The following is a 15,194-nucleotide window of genomic DNA, read 5'->3' as shown; positions in this document are numbered from 1 at the left end:
ATATTAAAACCTTTTATTGTACTCCTGGCACCTCCGCCCACTGCCCCGCATACATCACACACACACACACACACACACACACACACACACACACACACACACACCCACACACACACACACACCACTCTGGCCTTTTCTCTCTGATTCACCGCTGTGTGTGACTGGATGAGTCACAGCTGGCCTCAGCGGAGGATGAATGAGGGGTGGGTGTTGGATAACTTCGCTGCCACCCAATGTCAAGTTTTGCAGTCAGTTTTATTTATATAGCCTAATATCACAATATCACCATTTGCTTCAAGGGGTTTTACAATCTGCACAGCATACCGGATACCCTTGATTTAAATGAGGAAATCCTCCATCACAAAAAAAAGCCTTTAAACATGGTAAAAAGGGAAGAAACCTCAGAAGGGATCTCTCTCCGAGGACATATGTACGTACTGCAGATGTAATGTTTATGGAGTAGATTCATCGCAGAAAATCATAGTATTAACAAATATGATGACAAATGTAAGTCGTAAAACCTAAGTGAGGAGGACGGATCCAGGAGGACAGCTGAGCAGCTTCAGGTGTCGCCCACTGAGTAGGATCGGAGCCACAGCACCTCCTCTCACCATAGAGACCCGGAAAGAGGCCACATATACTGTATATACATATAGATTTTGTATACTAACAAAATCAAAACAAAAAAGTTTAGTTCTAAAAAATTTCATACTGGCTGTGAATATCTGGGCTTTATACAAGGCTGAGTTATGCAAATAAGTTAGTCAAACTTAGAACTACTGAGTTGTGGCCATTTAGATCTGCCACACTGATGTAGCGCCACCTATAGATGAAATACCATAACATTGGGCAGGGCCAGTCAGAATTGATATACAGTCCACATGTGTGTTCCAAATGTGGTTGTAATTCCACAACGACAGTCACAGTAACAAGTCATGAGAGCACATGCGTAAAATGTGCCACGAAGAATTTACTCACCAATTACATAGCATCTCAAAAAATGCCTTTGGGGCTCATCAAAATATGTTATGTACCACATTTATGCTTTAACTGCAGACATTTTGGGATGAGACCAACAGCGAGGGGGAAGGCTGCTCCCACTGAGCCCGGGAGTGCATTTTCCCTGTTTCTCCGCCCATCAATCACAGCGGGGAGTCATGCAAACTGGGCTCCTACTACCGGTGTTGGCGTTAAACCAGTCCAGCACTGAGGTAAACTGTGGGAGGCTCGTCCCGAATTGCATCGAGATATTAAAAAAATAAAAAGCTCAGCATCCCAAGCGTTGTCTTATTAAAAGAAACTCGCGCCAAAAAGCAACCTAGGCTTTATTCGTGAATGTATATGAGTCAAACCTTTGTGCAAAATGCGTAATTACGACGAAAGAGGTACTTTTAAGATTTACCGTAGTTTCGTTTTCGGGCAAGTTTGACTCATACACGTTCACAAATAAAGCCTTGGTTGCTTTTTGGCGAGAGTTTCACTTTAAGGATTTGCCAAGTAACAAAAGGCAGACATACTAAAACAGAAAACATAAGGGCGCTGGAAGGCAGATACTGAAAGTCAGGATTATGTAAATCCAAACAACTGTCTTGACTTAAAGCACCCACGTAGGCTTTTCAAATTACGGCGCCTGATAACACCTCTCCCCAGAGCAGTGTGGGCATGCACACACTGGGCTTCACTGACATCTCACTCAGTCACCTGTTGGTGCTGTTGCACCTGTCAGGACAATTTAGTAAGTTAGCATATAGTTTTACACCATCAAGAGATTTGCAGGATAGAAGCACTTTATTCCGTCCTTCAACAACTTTAAATACGACAAACCCGCCTCCGTGATCCTAAAGGTGGCAGATATTTTAATGAAGATATCCCTTTTCTGAAAAATGCTTTGAACTCTACAAGAATATTAAATACGTGTGTGGTGAGGCAGTGCATAGTAAATATTGGTTAATACCGTCAGGAAAGTGTGGATTTTACTTCCCTACAGAAATGGATGACGGAGCCAGAGAAGCAGAGTGGGTGCTAAATAATTTAGGGGAAATGATCTCAGAGTTCTATGAAGGCTTTTTTTTCTTTATTTTTTCGGTCAAGTGGACTTTTTTTTCAGATAATCTTGGATGCAATCACTTTTGTAACTGCCAGTGAGTCAGGCTGCATTTACATCAATGCACGCTGCGGGGTGAAAAAAAAAAAAAAAAGAATCCAGCTACCACTGGAAGCAATTACTGTAAAAAATACCTATTAGAGTGAACATGGAACAAAGTTAATCTAGTCAGCACTTGTGTGTTTTCATATGACTGAGCAGAAACGTTGGGAAGTAAATGAACTCCAGAGCGCTTGTTCCAAATTACGATGAAACATGAAACAGCATTTCCTTAGACAAATATCATACACAAACAATGTATAAATGGCATATCTGTTTATCTCCAGAGCTAAAACTTTGAAGAACACATCATGCGCAACACATCTGCTGCACATACCTGAATGCAGGTGATCCTTGATAATCGGTTTGTTAGCTGTTATCATTGGCAACAGGTTAATAAAACTCTCACACGCCACCCGTTTCCTTTCCACTCATTACTGCTGGCTTGCGTTCCTCACACATCCTCACACTGTGTTTGTTAGCTTCAGTCTAAAGTTACGGGCGCTCATACGCTTCACGTCTACTGTTTCTTGGTCAGAGCGGTGCGACTCCTCATGCTTATTCAGGGTATATTTGTGAGTGTGTGTTTGTCTGTCCTCATCAGGACCGAACATCTCCACACAAGTGGAGATATTTTGCCAGTTTGCAAATAAGCAGCACAATTAGTTGCTTTAGAGGCTGGTTTCAGTATGTTGTATCATCAAACTTTTTTTACAGTGACAGTCTGTTGCTTGGTTAGTCAGTCAACTAACTGTTGTGCCAACACCTGTGGTCCCGAGAGGATGATTCTGCTTATCAACTGATATATTTCAAAGCCTTCAAGGGTTGGTAGAGAGAATCATAAGTCATCCGTGATTCCTTGACAAATGAACCCTGATAACTTTTGAAACCCCCTAACTTGTCCACAAGTGCTATCGTAAGGGCTGACACATGTATTTTTAAATTAATTTCTTAAAAATGCATGTGAAATATGTAAAAATACATTTCTTAAAACAACTTTTGGATTTCATGTTTGCCCCAGGATGAACTGAAACAGCTTTGATGATCCCAACTAGAATTCATTTAATTGTCCCTTACATGTTGTCACAGATAGTGTCCACATGGTTTTAAATATCCTGGGTATAGTTTAGCAGTTAAAAGCACTTGGGGAAACATCAGAAATGCTTGTTTTCCTCTCTGCAGGCTGGAGGGGCGTGCCCCCATCTGCCTGTGCTTGACTGACAGCAGCTGACAGGTTGCCGGAGTGCTGGTGTTACGGAGAGATAAAACAAACATTTTGTACTGAGTGTGTTGATAGTGGTACTCAAAAAGGAAGCACTGCACCAGACCAAAGTCGCTTTTGCATGTGTGTTACATGCTGAGCAGCTAATTAACTCTCTAGCCCGTGAACTGATGTCAGCAGTGCACTTTTTCCTGGTGAATGTTTATTTGGACGTGTGTCCATGCTTGTGAGTTTGGTAAGAGGGAGAATTTAGCAGGAAAGCTATTGCGTGCTGTTGATCTTGTGTTTGCTCAGTGTGACTGCAAGAACTGTGACATTGCTGCTTTGTGCAGGATTTGATTGGCTGCATCAAAATAAGGTCTCCATCTATGTTTTATATGAAATGTTTGAAGTGTAAACCATTTAATACACCCTGGTTGCATGATTTGGTCAACACTATACACGCCTTACTATAAATGAATGGATCTATACATTTTAAAATGTGAGTTAGAGTAGTTTGCAAGGGGATGGGTAGAAACACAAAGTGGCTGTAACGACGGATGAGTGATCAGATGAGCTTCAGTGTTCAAGCGTGATGATGCTGAATGTCCCTGACAACCTCTCTCATTTCATTTAGCCACTCGTTGGCTGTCTTTTTTTAATTCACTGACGTATTTCATGATGTTGAACAGAAAAACATGACAATCTCTGACGCTTGTGTTAACCACAGACCTTGTTTCAGACACCCGACCAAAAACCCATTCAGAAAAAAACCCATTGAGACTTTGAGACGAGGGAATTGGATGTGCAAGAATACTAACTCATTTCTGGGTTTTAGGACTCCTGCAGCACTCAATTTTTCCCTTTTGGTTTCTGAATGTGGCTGAATAGGAGAGCACATGAAAACTGAGTTACAGAACACTATGCTGGAGCAGACCCCCCCAAAAATACAATTTAATGTCTGCTGTAGATCCAATACTTTAATTTATGTCAAATACCTGCATAAAAAAAGGGTCTGAGCACTGTAGTGGAATTTATGAGCTCATCCATAAGTGATGTTTTAAGCCAATGCTCTTCTTCAGACTGCCTGCAAAAGTAATAACATTCCCATTAACCTCAGCTGTATTTTGTGTTTACTGCCAATTAGCAAGCGTCGTAAACTATGATGGTGAACATGGTAAACATCAGACTGTATCTGCTAATCATCAGCATGTTAACATTGCTATTGTGAGCTTTCCAGCATGGTGATATTGGCAATTAGCTCGAAGCGGCAGAGCAGCCTCACAGAGTTGTTTGCACGGCTGCAAACTAAAGCTGGATTACTTTGTCGCGGTCGGTTCACGTTTTTTGTGAATCCAGTGTCTTTCCAGCCGCCTTCTCCCAGAGAATGGACCTCTGCCAGTTGTTTTCAGCTGTTGTTCGGAGAGAGAGCAGAAGAGAGAGCGCAAGGTTTTTCGCTTCAGTAAAATTGAAGAGCTGTTTGTGTTACTCGAAAGACAACATTTATAGTATTTTTTTTTTCTGCCTTCTGGGCCACCGCAGGCTACTGCAAGTGGAGAAATTAAATTTCTGTGACACATTCCTCTGCGCATCATTGTTGAATATTGATGGAATGTGCTGAATCTGTAAGAAAGACTGAGCTGACTGAGGAACGAATCCAAAAAAAACCAAAAAACTGTTGACTGTTAAAAAAGCTTGCAACGGTTACAACAAACACGCCTGTGCGCCCTCAGAAAAGCCTCCGTCACGAGGCGTAGTAGCACCTCTTCGCTGTGCTGAGCAGGTAAATGAACACACGCTGAGAGCCCCTTCCGGAAATAGACCGTTAAGTCTGCAAGTTCAATTGTGAAAGCTATAATTAGGCTCAGATATTAATGAGTGTTAGTTGCGTGGCTATGTGTAATCTCAGCTGTCACACATGCTCCAGTTATTTTGCTCCTGGAACGGCAGCGTGTATTTTGCTTGCACTGGAGAGAACAATCTGGAAGATCTGAAGGTGCATTTGGTGAACAGTGCTCCCATTCATATCTGAGCTTCTCTGTCATTGTTTATTCTCTGAATATTTACCACTCGCACGTTTGATTAAAGCTACATTAATGGCTTTGTCGGCTCAGCCTTGCCCCCCTCCGACAGCTTTCTCCTGCCTTTGTGTCTTAATGCTGTCAAACATGTTCTTCTCTTTCTCTCTCTCTCTCTCTCTCTCTCTCTCTCTCTCTCCCTCTCCCTCTCTCTGTCTGTGTGTCTCTCCTTTGTGTGTCTTTCTCTCTCTGCACCCGCCTCCCCCCATACAGGAGGATACCAACTGAATGTCAGTTCAGGGAGTGTGTTTAGAGGGATTTCTGCTGAGGGAAATACATATTTAATGACAAATCTGCAACTGTGCTTCTTTCACCCTCACCCATTAGCCAGCATCAGCCCCCCCTCCTCCTCCCACCTCCTTCACCTCTTTGGCGCTAAACGTCCCCTCATATCCCTCTCTCCATCCCTTCATCGCCCTGAAACAAAGGGGGACCAAAAATTCCCGATTGTCCCCGCATGTTACAACTAAGACTTCAACAGCAGTCAGGCTCAGAAAATGCAGGAGCACACGTCCGAGTTAAATTAGATTTGCATCGTGCCCTTATTTATTTATTTGCCTTTCATCAACTGATTAGTCTCCAACGGCCCCCCGAGTTCCATGCTAGACTTAGCATTTCAATTCAGCACACATCTAGCTTTATCCTGGAGCCAAATAAGTGTCTGTCTCCAGTGAGAGCTTCAGTGCCACAAGAGCGCAACCACTTCTGCGCATGGTGGAGGGGTGCGTGAGGATGGGGGGGAGAAAACGGCACTCGCAAAGATGAGAAATGACAATGAGTGATCGCCGTGGGGTGGGGAACGAGATCTCATAGTGTGGACGGCAATGTAATTACGGCAGACAAACTGGACGGCACGTAATACCCTTCCCTTCCGTGTGTGATACACGCACAGCTGGAGAGGCAGCAAGGCTCCTCTCTCCTCTTCTTCTTCCTCCACTGCTTTCCACAACACAGCCCCAGAAGCAGCAGCAGCACAAATACTGATGGGGCCGAGGGGGGGGGGGGCTATTTGTAACAGGAAAACACCTTACCAGTACATCTTAATGACAGGTGACAAATGAGCCTCAAGTTCGGCTGGGTTATTCGCTGTTCATAAATCAAGGCAAACTGCAGACAGGGGTGTATGTAAGAAGATTGGTTTACTCACTGCTCCAGAACAAACCTAAATGACACCAATGAAGCAAGCAATCTAGATCACAGATGTAGGCAGGGGGAGGCAAAATTCTGCCTGTAAGCACTTTGTCACGCCGACGGTAGCTCACCTTTTACAGCCCACAGAGTGCAGGCGCAACTAAAACACTACATGACCACTGAAATGCTCTAATCACTCGACTGCTGGCCTCTATTCAAGCTTCTAAAGTGTGAACATGGGAGGCTGTGTGAAAGAGAAATTCGGTTTACAGTTACCGCCCGGGAATCACTTCTGAATTCAGCCCTTTAATCTCCTCATCCATGCCTGCGTTTAGAGGTTGTGGTTATGAACATCTGGAACACGAGCCCCTCTAATACTCCAAGACGAAACGGGCTAAAAAGCCTCGCGTGTGATTTAAGGCCTTTTTCGTCGAGCCATCTATCCTCCCAGAGCCCCATTTTTACTCTTCCCTTGTCCTCTCACTCCAGGCTGTGTTGGATGAGACGGATGCTTTTTGCCGGACTTTTCATTTGCCAGTGAGCTTGGCACAGGAATAATTACCTGTCTCTATGATCAATTGCCTGATTACTCACCAGAGACGCACAAGATGTCTGAAGAGCGGCGCCTGGGCCTGTGCTATGCTGTGCTGTGCTGTGCTGTGCTGTGCTGTGCTGTGCTGTGCTGTGCTATGCTGTGCTGTGCTGGGGGACGGGGTTGCTGCACCGCCTGCCCACACAGTACAGACACACTAACACAAGCAGAGACTCATAAAGAGACAGACATGTATACTAAGCATGCATTCACTCTCTGTATAGAAAGTCCTACCAAACACACCACACACACACACACACACCCAGAGGATCGTATTCTCCCGATGTTATTCAGGCAGCTAAGCAGCTGACAGAGTCAAGGACACACTGACTGGTGGGCCATTGAAAACACAAGGAAGTCATTAAGAACGATCCCGACACACATCACAAAGCCAGAACACATCCCTGTGCGGGGCGAAATAATCCCTCCAAACTGCCTTGTTATGATGAGAAATGTTAACCTGAGGGTAATACATGAAGAGAGGAGAGTGCAAGCTGTTAAAAGGAAGCACTGGACGTCGTTGCGTGATATCCAGATATGATTCCCACGGTCTGAATAAACACTGCAGTCAGATTATCATCATGTTGTGCAAGACCCTCTCCATGCTCCTCATGATATGTAGCTTGACCTCTAAATAACACTTACATATGAGCCCAGCAGCCTCCTGGTCTGAACACACACACACACACACACACACACACACACACACACACACAGGAGGAATCTCCACGACGCTCCCTCCATCCACTGCCATGTCACATCTAATCCACACACACATTGCACACAGAAGTAGCTTGCCTGGCGCTTGGCTGTGAAGCAACGTGTAAAGAGGCTTCGTCTGAAACCACTACGGGAGAATATTTGTTCGTGCACTGTGCATATATTTGTCTTCTGCTCAGCATGTGTCACACCACACAATCTGTTTCTCTTGATCACACAGCAAGACATTTATTTAGACCCAGTCTGCCCTGTACTGGGCAGACACGTTTAGTCCGCACATGAAAAGTGGATCAGACCTGTGTAATGGCACGTTCATGAAGGCACTGTCAGGCGGGAGACTTCAAAACTGCCAGCTTTATTCCACTTTTGTTGTAAAGTTTATCATAACCACTGGAATGGTTCTCAGTAGAGCGCTTGACCATAATGTGAGATCACCAGATCTGTAAGAGCCAATCACAACATCAAAACAACGCTGATGGAATCATGAGGTCCGTTGTGTTGTGGAGGAATCTAGCCATCTGTGAAGATCTCCATCAAGTTGTACTGTGAGCCTGATTTTTTTTTCATTGAGAAATTACCATATCTCGCAATGTTAAAGAAAGTGAGAAAGAAAATCTGAATCCGTTACTTTACCTGGATCCACACCAAAAGTTGATGGTATCTAATCTGGGCTGAGACCCGTCCTTCATCCAAGTTTCACTGAAGTCCTTAGTTTTCGTGTAATCCTGCTGTAAACTAACCAACCAACAAACAAAAACAAATGGTCCCAGGTAGAAAGAAATAAATAAATCTCCTTGGCCAAGCTAATTAACAATTACAGTTTCAAGGTTTCTACACAGCAGCACTATGAAATGAAAATCAACAGGAGGTCATCAAAACAGGTTGTTCTGTTATTTCATTTGTCTCCTTGGTAATATAGACAAATTGATTGCGTGCAATCTAACGACAGCTTCAGAAATGACAAAACTGCAACTCCACAAAGAAAGTGGCGTGCCTCAAGGGTAAATATTTGGATGCACTCAGCAAAATTTTGGGCCCGTGGTGGGAAAAGGGGGTTAAAATATTCAAATCGGTTGACAATACCTGAGCCTGGACTGTTCCTGTCTGTTGTCTCTCAGGGGTGTTTCCTGATTGTAGTGTTCATTTTGTCAGCTTTTTAAATTTAGTCTTAATGTTTAGGCCTTGTTTTTAATTACATTTCTTCAACCTCATCCAGTTGTCTTTTTTAGTCCTCAAATTATATTAAACTTTTCAGTCAGTCTAGCCTAGCCAAAATCAATATTTTTGATTTTAATTAAAAAAATCACAAAAGACTTATTCTTATTATCTGATTAAACCACATGGAATGATTTAGAATGCAACTATTCAAAGTGTCTGGTCTGTTGGTCTGATGGTATCAATGTAAGGAGTACATGCAGACATGGAACAGGTCCTGAGTTGCATATTTAATTTGACGCAACATGATTCAACAACTGGCCCGGGACCCAATACTCTATTAAACTGTAACTATCATAAAACAGAGAGAGCTGTACATGTGCTGGTGTATAGCCCGGGACAGGGGGGAAAAAACTGTCTATAATATTCAGTCTGGTCTTTTCTGTTAAAACTATTGCACGTAAATCTCGCCACAGTTAGTGTGATGTTGCGGGTGCCATCTTATCACCGCCTCGTCTTTGTCATGCAAAACAGGTTGTTGATGAACATATTTAGTTACAGTTTTCATTAATGAAAATAACACCACCTGATTGGATAATTGGCACAACATGAGGGAGATAATAAGCAACCGCTCAGAGAGTACTTCCCTACCAGTCCCAAACCGAAAACGGTTATCGACTCAAATTAAATTAATTTCCTGCTCTTATTAAAAAATAAGCTGAATCTGTCTTTGGAGCGCTACATGTACTCCACCTCACTGAATCATTGCTGTTCGTTGAAATGTTTTCCTATTTGTCACTTGGCAGTGTTTTCTGAATCACATCCACTTTCCCCTGCTTTGTTTTTCTTGTACATGTCTGCGTTATTTCGGCCAGTCGCTGCACATGTACAGACCTCAACCAACATGTACACTGCAAGATCAGTTCCGTGGGAGTCAGCTCTTTCACTCAGAGAAAAAAATAAAAAATAAACAAATCTTTCCAATCAGTTAACACCATTTCGGTCGGTAACGAGAACTGGCAGGCTTGAAGCTGCCTTCCAGTCATCGCTAAAGGAACAAAAATCCCCATGTGTGCGTGGGAAAGGTAGAGTAGCGCACACTAGTCCAAGATTGACTCGGAGGTGCTGGCTGCCTCAGCAGGACCCTGCTTTCTACAGATTCACTGCAGAGTTAAATTAATATCTCTCCTGATTCCTAAAAAGCATCTGTACAGATGAATGGGTTATTTAACATTCTCTCGCACACACAGTTCAATAAAAAAAAAAAAAAAAAACATACAGCCATTCCTCAGACATATTGCATCTTGGGCTGTTTGGTAAGTCACTCGCACAGACAAAGCTCTGCTCAGGGGCAATCAAAGCTATGAATAGCTCTGGTTAGTACACACAGAGCAGGAACCTTGAAGCTGACTGCTTTCATGAGATGCAGACTGTGAGTGGCAGGAAAACACAAATACTACTCCACAGTCCTTTCTTCTCCTCTCGCAGACGCCACATTAACATAATATAGCCTGCTTGGATTCCTTCGCCTCCGCACAATTATGACTCCCCATTTAGACTCGTATGCTAGTCAATAAATCCACGGAAGCGAGTCACAGCCACTCTCTCTGGCTCATAGATATGCAGATGTCATGATCCAGAGGTTCTCTTATTTCCTCTATGGGAGCAGCCATTGACCTTTTCCAGTCCCTGCATGTGTCACTGCAAATAACAACAAAGCAGGAGCTTGGCAGAGAGGCACTGTGGCCCAGACATCATCATTCAGGTTACACACAGGAGTAGATCATGGGGGAATTCATTGCACACCAGCAGGGGAACCTTAGCATATAAAAACAGTGAAGTTACAAGAGTGACATGAGAGTTCATGGCTCGGTGAGTAGAATCTGTTTGATTCTAAGGACCAGGTGGAAGAACCTGGCTTGGACAAATGAATAATCGGGTTCTCTTAATATATCCTACTGATAAAATCTAAGCTTTAGAAGCGTAGAGTGAACAGTTATTTTGTTGAGACTGTGTCAAAAACACAACATAATAATATATGTTATATATATAATATATAATGATCTTTTTAAGTGGGCAGCCGTAGCTCAGCAGGTAGAGCAGGTCGGCTAGTGATTGGAGCTTAGCTTAGCTGCGTGTCAAAGTGTCCTTGAGCAAGATACTGAACTGAACTTGCTCCTGATGTTCAGTTGGCACCTTGCATGGTGGCCTCTGCCATCAGTGAAGGGCCCTGTGATGAGCTGGCTACTTGTCCAGGGTGTACCCTGCCCCCACGACCCCATAAAAGGGACAAAGCGGTTACAGACAATGGATGGAGTACTGACATATCAAAGTATAACACTGAAAAAAGGAAACCATAAGATTTCCACACAAGTGTTGACTTTGCAACTAACAAACAAAAACATGTTTGCCAATGACCTGTTTCCCATGACAAAGATTTGACGTAGACTAGCTAAAATTAGATTCATGATAATAAAAACTATGGCGACTAGACGGGACTAACGTGTTAGTAGGGGACAAATGAGCATTCAGTAAATGTGTGAAATTTTGTGCATCTAGTCTTGCTTAAAAGTATAAATAATACATCCCTCTCACTGATCGACATACGTACAGATCGATGTGACGTATGCAATTTCCCAGAATCCCAAGGTGATGCTGCCCCAGAGAGACAGTGGGTTAGTGACAACAGCTGCGGGCAAAAAAAAAAAGGTTTGTTCATAAAAAGAGATCTGTGGACGCACTTATTATTACAGCTGGTCAGAAAGAAAAACACAACGCATTCAGAGGAGACACAGGGACGGCCTGTGGTTATGAATGAACAATGAATACAGCCAACCTGAAGAGAAACTTGAGGTTGTACCATCTTGCTGTTATTACCACAGTAAGCCAGCTATCTAAGGCTAATGTTGTCCATTGTATTGTGTTAGTTAATGTCAGTTTGCTAGCTTCAACGCTTGTTGAGTCAAACACTAAGATTAGCATTAACTTTTTGCTAAATAAACTCTTTGGACGGATAGGTGAAACGCTGTATTGTACATACTGTATATTGTCTTCTGGTTCCAGTGAAACGTATGGGGGAAAACTGCACTGAGATTTAAGAATCCAATCTGTCTAAATGCTATTCAGGTGTTGCTGCTTTACATTAAATTTTACATGCAATTTTATTTGCATATTTGGACAAGTGATGTGCAATTATGCTCAATTCATTTTCACTTAATTGTCCTTACCAGAAAAAGCCTGATGGCAGCCCTGAACGTGGTAGTAATTGCCATCTAGTCACACTTTTTATTTTCTAAGATTACACAGCGTTGTATTTGGAAGATATTTATGTATGATCTCTTAACTGTAAGGCCAGGTATGCACAATGAACGACTAATTGTTTCAGCACTAGTATGATTTTTAGATGGTTGTAGCCTATTTGTAAGTACATCCTTCCCAACAGATTTGCTGATCTTATAGAGGCTAATTTGCCTAATTGGATGAGTTGAAAATAGAGAGAACATTTTGTCTAGAAGCTGACTACAAATGTAAGACTCTTTGTCAACTCAAATGTGACTAAAACGAACAAATGTTTTTGTCTCAGGATTAAGACTAGTTTTAAATCTAAATAGCTGCTAAAATGAACTCTGATACTTTACAGGTGTTTTATCAATGGTAGCATATGTTCAATTAATAATTTATTAACATTTGCAAATCAGTAATAATGATTTGGATTATCTATTTCAAAACGTATTAGTAATATATTGGAATACTTAGTAAGCAATAAGTCATCAGGGCTGCAGTTATGAATGTCAATGCCATATTAATGAAAACTTCCTCTACTTCATAATCCAGTCAGCAGTTTGAAAGGATAGGGTCACATTTTTTTTTTAGTCTTTCTTTCTTTAGTCTTAAAACAAAACTCTCTTGCTCATATGTATTCCAGTGAAAGAGACGGAAGAAAAAATCCAGAGTTCTTATTCCGTGCAGAAATGAATTCAGTTCAGCCGAAGCCAATGTGATACTTCAGTAATCACAGTCAGTCAAATAAAGTGGGTTATCTTCTGAAGGTAGACTTTTTACCATGGGAACAGAACGAGGACATTTCAGATTCAGATCTCAGATTGCTGAAGCCCCATATTAGCTTCATATTACAATGTAATTTTACCTGAAATTTGTTCCCCACCTGTTACACCAGAATCACTTTGGTAATTTCTTCACCAGCAGGGTAGATTTAGGGGGGCCTATTAGCGGAAATGGAATTAATTGATGATGATATTTTCATGAATCACCTAAAACTAAGGATCATTGTGTCTTCGATAACTGAGTATGAGCCATGCATACCTGCAGAAGGAGCAGATCCTCTTCCACAGTCAACCATTGCTGTGTCTCAATTCAGGGTCTGCATCCTTGAAGGACCTGGCCTTTGCGGTCTTCGAAGGCGAGTCCTTCGGAGACACCTTGTTAACCGTGTCAACTGTTATTAAATAGGACAGTCTAGCCTTTGGAGCATTTCCTGGTTGCGAAACTGGATGTTTACCCTTACGTCATGATTTCTGCTGCCCAGGCCCGCCAAATTGACGATCTATGCTACACGATGTCACCATTTTCTCTCTTTCTTTCTTCTTTTTTAGGCTTGCAAAGAAAGAAATGTAAGGCCACAAAGGATAGTAGCGGTGCATCCCCCGTAATTCAAATGGGATGGGGATGCAGACCCTGAATTGAGACACAGCACATGTTGCACCACCATGTTTTGACGGTAGCCCAGAAGGGACAAACCAAATACTGGCTCCAGAGAGGGAGTTTTACATTTTTAAGGTTTCCAGGGGCCACCGTATGGGGAGGGTGAGACGAGGGGTGTTCAGTTGGTTGAAATCTGCAACCTCCCTGCTAGATGACACAAAAATCTACACACTGTGCCTTTAACATGTCAAAAGTAAAACAACATGACATAGAAAAATGGTCCCTATGACTCCAGTATATTATTACTGGTACGCCATTGGATAGTTATCATAGACGTATCAATTCACTTTGTCAATGTGGAGCCATTTTTATTATTATATAGATTTCACTAGTTTAACAAAGTACCTCAAAGCTCATAATATGAAAAGTAATTAGTAACCCTGAGTTTCTAATATACGTACTGAAGGAAAAGTACAATATTTTCATCTGACATGTTGTGAAATATACAAGTATATAGTAACATAACACAAAAAACACAGTAAAAGTGTGTCAGATTTCTACTTATTCACAGAATTTGAGTAAAAGTACTGTAATGAACATTTAAAAATATGTCAACACTTAGATTGCACTGTTAATCTTTTTCATAAATTTCTCTCTTCAAGTTGTTGAAGTATCTATTCAAGATGTCCTCTGTGATGAATAAGACCTTTACAAAAACACAAAGATAGACGACAGGAGACTTATAAAGAATTTCTTATTAGAAAGCAGTACCAAAAATGAACTGTATTTCAGGCATCTTTCCCTTACTCTTTCTTTGAGGCCCACTGTGTGATGCCTTCCAGGATTCATACAAAGACTAGAGAGGCAGTTATAACAACCAGACTTCTGCGCTGTCATACTCAGGCTGTATTCAGTGGTAATCCAAAAGCCCGGCATGGTATATTTCAGCTCCTATAGGAACTGAATAAGAGAGCCAAGCTCCCCAGAGAGAGCTCTATTGCTGTCAAAAGCCTGTAGAGTGGGAGGTTACCATTACTGTTCACTACACAGTAATTACAGATCTTTCATTACAAAGCTTCACTGTACTCTACCTTTATGTAGAGGGTGTACATTTCCAGACAGCTCTTTTCATCACACAGTGCAGACACACACTCATTGGACAATTCTTGTGTGGAGGCTTCTGTATCATTTCAATTCCTAAGTTGGCAGCACCGCTATTATCCAAATGTAAACTGTGTAGTTTTGAGGCGGTTGACGGTTTGGATCCTAACCAGCTTCTTTTTTTTTTCTTCTTTGTTTCGTCTTAACCAATACGCAGCCTCGCTGTGAGAGTGAAGTGCGCGTCTAACAATCATCAGGGTAGGTAGCATGATTCTAATGAAAGCTCTGTCTGTGGAACAGAGCGAGTCATTGCAGTTGCATGGTGAAGGTGGGAATGCTTAATTATACAGCAACCCAGGGAAGGGTGTGTGTTGGGGGGGGGGGTCGCTGAGAGGGAGTGACAGGGGACAC

At 42.3% G+C, this 15,194-nt stretch overlaps 1 long non-coding RNA gene across 1 annotated transcript in view; it reads right to left on the bottom strand.

Moving 5' to 3' along the window:
* Positions 1-4,309: 4,309 nt before the first annotated feature.
* LOC119031373 overlaps positions 4,310-15,194 on the bottom strand; it is a 28,230-nt gene continuing 17,345 nt past the window's right edge. Inside the window, exon 2 of the long non-coding RNA XR_005078581.1 lies at positions 4,310-4,756. This is a non-coding gene — a long non-coding RNA (uncharacterized LOC119031373). The remainder of the gene's footprint in view (positions 4,757-15,194) is intronic.

This window comes from Acanthopagrus latus, chromosome 13 (genome assembly GCF_904848185.1).
Source record: "Acanthopagrus latus isolate v.2019 chromosome 13, fAcaLat1.1, whole genome shotgun sequence".
In the NCBI taxonomy this organism is placed as follows: domain Eukaryota; kingdom Metazoa; phylum Chordata; class Actinopteri; order Spariformes; family Sparidae; genus Acanthopagrus; species Acanthopagrus latus.
Note: the sequence above shows the minus strand (reverse complement) of the source record. Positions and strands in the feature narration are given on the sequence as shown.